Raw genomic sequence first — 8,169 nt, 5'->3', positions numbered from 1 at the left:
TTCAGTGCAATTGTTTCTGACATAGTTGATTGAATCAGTGTCATGTAAATTTACAAATTTGTAAATGTCTGTCTACAATAGGCAAATTTACAGTTTTTAAAGTGGGCATCAATATAATCCAGAGCTTATTATCAGACCCAAACAAATTTGTGAATTAGATATGACAGTCATATACAGAGTACATATACATCTCTCTGCGATGATGTTCAATGGTTAGCATTGTATCCTCAAACTTCCATGGCCGTGGGTCTGATTTCTGCAACAGCTCTCTGTGTGTGGATGTTCTTCTAGTATTTCCTCCTACATTCCAAAAGTTTAAGCAGATCGTGTCGTAAATTGCCCCTATTGTGTGAGTGCGTGTGGGTGCAAGTGGGACTTGATGGAGTGGCATCCCATCCCACCTTGCGCTTCCTGGAATAGGCTCACTGTGACACTGCAGATATGGAAGATAGATGTGTCTTTCAAAACATTTGTAACTTTCAGTGACACCTGCTGGTGATTTAGGGATTACAGAAAAGGGTTCTGATAAAGATTGCTGAAGGATGTAGAGCAGGAACACCCTCTGATTACTTATGCAAAGCATTTTAAGTGAAAACATTTTAACTTTTTTTTTAAAAAATGTGTTATACTGAATAATGAAGAATTGTTCACTAATCCCAAAATTATTGACATGTTTCTTTTACAAACTAGTCTGGGCATTTGAGAGCAATGCAGTAAAATATGTCTGGTTTGCTTACTGTTTCATGAAAGTTTCAACATTTCCTTCAATGACTTGACCTGGATCACGGGAGTATGCAGCTCAAGAGGTCTTATTGGACATGGAATATTCAGTGCATTCAGTTTACCTCTTTCTTCCTTTATTTTTCTCTCTGAGCTGCAACACATCTGCCCAGGGACCAAATTTGTTATGTTGTTTTTTGAATACTATATTCTATTAATTATTATATATAATTTTTTTTTACAAAATTGGCTCTTGATTTTTATCAATTATTATGGGGTGTTATTTAACTATTTTGTATTGGTTTTATATGCTGATGATGAGAGGGTAACAGCAGTAAAAAAAAAAAAAAAGTTGTTTAGGTGCCAAGTGTTTTCAGTTTTCGTTGGCTGGTAATGTTTCCCAGACAACAGAGATGGTGCCCGTGGTTGGTGGGTCAGGAGCAATTTTCTGCACACTTCTTTGTGCTGCAGTTTTGTAGACATTGGTTGGAAGAGAGCTGAGAGATACAGAATGGATGGCTGGCTGCAGTTTGCCTTTGGAGTGCGCATATGTGGTGCCAAAACAGTCAGTGATTTGGACGTGATAGTGCTCTGTAAAGTCGTCATTTCACCTGAACAACATTTGTCTTTGCCCTTCAAAAGGAGGGAGTTCCTAGAGAGAGCATGTAAACATCACACTCTGAGTTGCAGGCCAGGACACTATCAGCTAACCCACTGAATATCAATCACATAAAATCAGAAAGAGGAAACAAGAGCTACGCTTTTTCTCTTTTTTTTAGATTAATACTCAAAGATAATACTGATAATTAATCAGGGTGCTTTTACCTTGTTTGCTATGGCTTTATGCTGTCTCATAACAGCCTTTTTCTGTCATGGCACAACTGAACAATAATACTGATCCCAAAAAAGAATTTTCAAACTCTCCCCCCACCCCCCCAAATCATCTTCTCTAAGGCAAAACAGTGCTACCGCTAGACATTGTGGTTTTCCTCTTGAAGGAAAATGCTGAACATCCCTGATGGTTGGACAGAAAAAGATGTTCCCTGTTATTCTATATGGATGTGATGGCTGCAGCAGGGGTGTTTGTGTGGGCGGGTGGGTGGTCTGGCTTCAAGGCCCTTTATAGGAAGCATGATGATGTCATCGCAGCACTCACACAGGGGAATGACTCACAGCACTTCTGAGCTCTTGGAAACACGTTGCTGATAATAGAACCAAAAACAGTTTTTAGTCACATTCTCACCTATACATGTCATTTTAACTCAATGTTCAAAAATATAATCTATGGAGGACGGCTTGCTTATTGCAATTTCTGTCATGTTTTCTGTGTTATAAAATTGATTCACTGTAATTTTACCTGATTGTGCTGGACATGAATTCTGCTCTGTCCTCTGACCAATAATTTTAAGCCTGCGATTCGAAAGTCAAACATTCTGTTGAAGACTCAAATTACAACTTGAATATGCTTCAAATCACTCACAGGTTGGACACATTTCCTACAGGATGAAATCCCTCTTCTTCATTGTAAGATGTGCAGTTTTCTCTGGTTGTGTCAAGGTGACTCCTTCGGGCTGAGCACGACACCATCCATGTTAAAGATTAAACATAAAATTACAGATAACTCACCTTAATTTTACCTTTGCCATTTACATTCTTCCCGGTTCCAGACTGGGGTTAGCTAGAAGCCACCTTTAAAAAAAATCTTTTAAGGTCATCTCATTCAATTGGGAAGCAAACCGTTCTAGAAGTCTTGATATATTTTGCAAATTCTCAATCAGGTTTCTACATTTCTGCATCGTTAAACATCTAACCTATACTGTAGGTGGTTTAATTCATTTACTTATTCATTAAATAATTGACTATTAAGCAGCACATTTCAGGTGCTATTGTTTTGATTTTTACACGAATCAGTACATTTCATATAACCATTGTGTTGGTAGAATACAGTCACAGATCACATGCTGTGACGGGTTTAAGGGGGAGGCCCCGAGATGGTTTACAGGAAGATACAGCATGCTAAGTCATGCAAGTGACTTGCACATACTGTATGAACACAGAATCCTGATTTTTCTATTATTGGTATTTTAAACTAATATAAATCATTAGAGAACTAATATCTTTAGTTTAAATATTTCATATCAATATTTTAAAAAGTATTTAAATAGTAACTATTCTTTGAATGGATACATAACACAATATTGAACATTACACATAAAATTGTGTTGACTGGTGGACAAATGCAGCTGTTGGCTGGGACTGTACTTAAGTCAGACATATTATGCCAGCTGTGCACTGCCCGCTTAAATGTTGTGGCTTTTCTTTACATATTTGTCAGAGGCCCAGACTGCCTTTCGTGAAGTCGCAGTTGATGGGTAAATTGTGAGGAGAGAAGTGTTTGTTATGCCTGTTGAGGCTGCAGGTTGTGTGTGCCTGAACGCGCGTCGAGCCCGGTTTGCGTGTTTGGAGTCTGCTAGTCGTCAGGAGTGCGCGCACAACGATGTACTGCAATCCTCACTTTACGCACAACGTGTGTGGGAAGAAATACTCTAAATGGCCAAAAGGGGATATTCTTCTAAAAATAGGTGCTAGTGATAAGAGAAAAAATTTAAATGATATATATTAAAATCATTTGAGTGTAGCTGACGGTAACTGGGTTTTAACATTCATGGGGGATTTGGCATGTGGATGATGTTTATAGACCGGGGGTGGAAGCTGGACTGGCTCTGGGGGAAGCGCCTCGTATCAGTTTTTCCAACAAAAATGAAATTGCTGTAATTCAGCGACGCTCCATTTCCATTGTACTCTTATAGAAGATCAAATTCTTCGAGAGTTTTGTGAGTATAGGCGTCGTGCTAATGGTTGACTTTGGGAAAATAATGGTGTCAATTTCTGTCAATGCACACCCTGGTTATCAAAATATAATAGTGATACTAATAACAAATAGAAAATTATGCGCTCTTCGATAAAACCTTGCTTTGATGAGGCAGAAACTGATCAAATCACTGAATGACTTGTTGCTTCAGAGCGTACCTGTTTCAAAGCGAGCAACAAAACGGGAATAAGGCTGGGGTAGCGAGGCAATGCCCATAGTCATTATGTGTACTGCAGTTGTCAAGAGCAGCAAGGAGCGATGATACCTGTATGGGGGCGGGGTGAGAATCCAGCTCCTTCAGGCATGTTGATAAGGAGAACAGGTGCAGAAAAAGAGACAGGGAACCAGGGAACTGCAGGTGTGCGGTAAGTTTAGCACACACGTAACCCGACATAGGCTGAATGGAAATTCACGTCTCACTCCGCCATTAAGTGGTGTAACGGTTCAAGTAAATATGCACGTATCAAAATTGCATGTCTTTAACATCACTTTATCAATTGCTCCTGTAGATCTTAAAAAATAAAAACTTTACATTAAATAGAGGCTTTTAGTACATGCCATCCATAAAATAATTTCCCAATTACCATACGCAAAGACGTACCAAAAATATCATCGTACCAAAAACGTATCGCAAGATTTTGGTCACCATAGACGTTTCTGTGCAGTTACGCTCTTATGAATGTTATACGGTTTGTTCTACCGGTCTCGCGATAGTCGTACCGGCGAGGGTGGGGGGATGAACCGCAGTGACTTCATGCCTCCTGCATCTGCATAGATAGGCGGAGTTGCAACTTTGGTAGGAACTTCCAAATTCCAACAAATGCAAAGGCGATGCAGTACAGGATGAAGCGCACCGTTACCGGAGAAGAGAAAACCCGTTATTTCTCTATGAGAGAGTGAGGAAATCGCAGATACGCAGAACTGTGCTCATGTTCCCCACTACGCTCTGGATGCCTGGCTTGGTACGCGTCGTGTAATCTAGGTACCGATATGTTGATGTGAACTGCCTGAATAAAGAGGTAAGTGTGAATGAGTGTTAAAGACATGGTTGGAACTGCGAGTAGAGTGATTGATGCACAGTTGTTTTTTTTTCTTTTTTTGACAGCGTGATGGTTGATGCTGCGTTTGCCGAGTAGTCCCTTTGCGAGATCATAAAATCGTAATTAAATCTTTGATACCTGTGAACCTGTACTGATTAGGTTGACAGTTATATTCAATTTCACGTTGCAAGCTAGTCAAACGTAAACGATCATTAAAGATCCTGGTGCTGCGGTGGAAGACGTGTTATCAGTGCATATCGCTGGAAAGCGATGCAATTTTTGCGTTGTTTGCCGTGGGGTAGATGCAACATAGATACTATATATTTATTGATTATCTTAATGTTTTAAATAATTAACAGATGATAAGATTTAGGAGTTCACAGAAGCGCCACTGAATTGCACAGGTGGAGTAAAGGTGCGGGTATTTACCACGGATCTTTGATGAAGGCACATAGATGTGACTGAGCGGCTGATGTGTGCGCAGCTTCTCAATGCCGTGATTCAAGGGGAGATGGCGAGTTAACGATTTCTGTGACGCCTGCCTGTCTCACGTCCCTCTCATGCAGATGAGGGAAAACATCTGGCGTCGTACTTATTAATTCTAACACAAGGACACAAATTGATATGCTCTGATGTTTTCGTAATTTTTTTATTATCCAGCTTGGATAATCCAAATAAAGGTTGTGGTCAGTTCGCGTACTGCGTGCGTGGGCTGCCACACTCTCAAGAGCCGAGATCGAAATGTTCGTCAGTGTGTATTAGGTACAATTATTATTAATATTATTATTATTATTATTATTCCATACGACAGTCAGATTTAATTGACTATAGTTTTTGTCTGTGTCAAAAAGGTTTGTGTAACCAGCCCACTGTTTTCTTTCACAAGTAGCTGTATCACAGTATTGCATATTATTTTATTTGAGCACCATTTTGTGAACTGATAAATTTAGGAGAACAATCGCAACGCAAAGGATCTATTTTTTTTTTTACACGTTTTCTTGTCATCTGACATGCAGTCATCTGTCCACACAGTGCTGTCAAATGAAGTTCCTCGGTTAACGTGTACGATTTGCTGCCAGTTCCTTCCTAAGTGCCTGTTTGGTCTGCTTCTGTTATTGGCCTCCACTGAGCAGGGGATGCGCGAGAGGCAAAGGCGGCATGTGGGTGGTATATTTGCATTATGCCCGGTAATACAGGCATGTGGGTGGCATATTAAATGGACAGCGGTATTGTTGGTTTTAGGGTAGCATGTTCACCTGGCTTGTGGTAACAGGCATGTGGTAGCATGTCCATGTTGGCCTTGGCAATGCATGTGTGCAAGAAGGTATGTTTACATAACACAGGTATGTAGGTAGCATGCTTGTGAGTACATTGGGGAGAAAAGTGTATTACTTAAAATAACCAATAACTAAGTGTCTTTAGGGCAAAAGGAGAGAAAGAATGAAGTAGGTAAAGGCTGATGGAGATATGTGGCGGTATCCCGGGCTTTAACCTTGTGAATGGGTCTGAAGAATAAATTTGTTAAGTCGTATATCAAGCTCATTTGTTGTATATGGGCATTTCAGCTTTCTGGAAATGCACCCAGGGGAAGCAATTTCCTTGTGTTTTAACTTTGCATTTCAAAATACTGAAGGCGCTCATAGCGTCTTAAAGCAATTTGTTGCTTATTTTTCAAAGTTGCAAGTGTCTGTCTTCTTGCATCATTTAGTCTTTAGTGTTTAAAACTCATTGTGACCACATGTGACTTTTTTTTAGTAGCACAGCTGTGTGAAATGAATGGTAAGTAGAGAAGTGACAGTACTCATTCACATTCCAGTACTTTCTGTTAGTCTGAGAAGTGCTGCAGTGAGGAAGATGTTGATATTTAGTCTGGTATGAAGATTTCATTTCAGAAGATTGTCCTCGGATTCTGGAATGGATGAAGTGGTTAAGATACTGATATGAAGTGTCCATTAGATCCTAGCTGGTTCGCCTTTGGTCAGTGATTTGTTTACTATTGAAATATAAGTGCCATTGCTGTTCAGAGGTAAGGTGCTTGTTTCATGTTATGGCGTCCACTGTGAATCAAAGGAGATTACTTTACAGTTTATGGAGTGAAAGATCTGAAAGTCATAAAGAGGGAACTACACTAAAGAAGAGAAGAGAGGCACTTTATTAATCCCTGTGGGGTAATTGGGTAGTTCTTGATTACCCCATCTTGCTCTTCAGCCATGAGAGACACAGTCTCAGGCGTGTGTATGCTTGTATGTTAGGGGTGTAAATCGTTGGCCCCAAGCCAATTCGATTATGATTAATGAGGGAATGATTCTGAAATATTTAATTACTGTCATGATTCTATTCAATTAATTGATTGTTCTATTATTTTGATAAACACAAGCCTTTTTAAACTTCATTGAAAAAAACTTTCAAATATTACAATGAAAACTTATAATTTTTTGTTATTATTATTAAACAGGGCAAACAAGCAACTGTAAATTGTCAAAAGGTTGCCTACTGTAAAAAAAAAAAAAGCAAACGCATAAATGAATAACCGAGGTGTTACTTGACGGGGGGGCAGCGCAAATTAGCGGGAAGACATTACAGCATTTTTATTCTGTGGAAAGTGAAAGATTGATTTGCTGGCCAGATTTAATAATTCATTATAAACATGTCATGGGCCAGTACGTTTAGACCTCTTCTAAGTGATGAATAAGCTGACAAAATCCCTCTTCCTCCATTATGGGAACTGGCCAATGCAATTATGTCCATTTTTTTCAGTAGCTGTGTTTTGCTAACTTTGGATATTGATAAAGTTACAATTTTGGATGGCAATATTTTCCATGACTAACACATTGGAACAATGTCAGTATCTTGATTTTTAAAGAATATTGGCTGATACATACAGTGCTTTTTGAGCAATATATTATATATTTCAAAGGCTAGCATTACTTTACACTTAGCTAGCTACTTATCTACTTCAGAGTCAGAGTCTTCACCATTTGCTACTGCAGCTAGCAAATAGAACAACTTTTTTTTGCTACAAAAGAGAGGTGTTTCCCAAAAGCATTGTAGCACAAAGATTATCTTAACCATGAGAGAGTATTCTGCTCTACAAAACAGGGGTGAGTTTCCCAGAAGCATTGTAATACAAATATCATCACTGTAGCACAAACATAATCAGTTAGTGCTTCCTTTATGAATATTTTAAGCCTTTCCTTATCATCTTATGTTTTGTAAATTTCTGTCTACCTGCCGCACATGAGAGTGATATGGGGCAATGAGAAGTAGGAGTCTTTAAGGAGGATCGCCACCTTAATAACTGATTAATTACGATGCATCGAGGTGGATAGTTCAAGTCCAAAAAGTACAAACCCAGATCAAGATTTTGCTTCAACCAACCAGCTGAGTGCTCTGTTATTCTGAGTCTTTACGAAATTTTTGTGTGGAATTGTGTTTTCTGAAACAGAACCATCCACCTCTATATATGTAAAGTAGGAGAGCAAGTTTTGGAGTCAGGCAGTATTCAGAACCCCTGGAGCAGACTGGGGTTAAGGGCCT

The 8,169-nt window shown here is 39.2% G+C and overlaps 1 protein-coding gene and 1 long non-coding RNA gene across 5 annotated transcripts in view; one reads left to right on the top strand and one right to left on the bottom strand.

The window, feature by feature from the left end:
• Positions 1-1,142: 1,142 nt before the first annotated feature.
• LOC125723781 (uncharacterized) lies at positions 1,143-4,228 on the bottom strand. Its single transcript, XR_007386969.1, has 3 exons — positions 3,858-4,228; positions 2,201-2,291; positions 1,143-1,922 (listed from the first exon to the last, which is right to left on the bottom strand). It is a non-coding gene; the product is annotated as an uncharacterized LOC125723781 (long non-coding RNA).
• A 95-nt stretch (positions 4,229-4,323) lies between these two features.
• The window catches only part of LOC125723767 (signal-induced proliferation-associated 1-like protein 1), a 168,155-nt gene continuing 164,309 nt past the window's right edge, over positions 4,324-8,169 (top strand). For all 4 annotated transcript variants that reach the window (XM_049000498.1, XM_049000497.1, XM_049000499.1 and 1 more), the window contains exon 1: positions 4,324-4,611. The gene's annotated coding sequence lies outside the window, so the exon portion shown is untranslated. The remainder of the gene's footprint in view (positions 4,612-8,169) is intronic.

The sequence above is a fragment of the Brienomyrus brachyistius genome, unplaced genomic scaffold (assembly GCF_023856365.1).
Source record: "Brienomyrus brachyistius isolate T26 unplaced genomic scaffold, BBRACH_0.4 scaffold51, whole genome shotgun sequence".
In the NCBI taxonomy this organism is placed as follows: Eukaryota; Metazoa; Chordata; class Actinopteri; order Osteoglossiformes; family Mormyridae; genus Brienomyrus; species Brienomyrus brachyistius.
The sequence above is the reverse complement of the archived record's forward strand: the minus strand, read 5'-3'. Positions and strand labels throughout refer to the sequence as shown.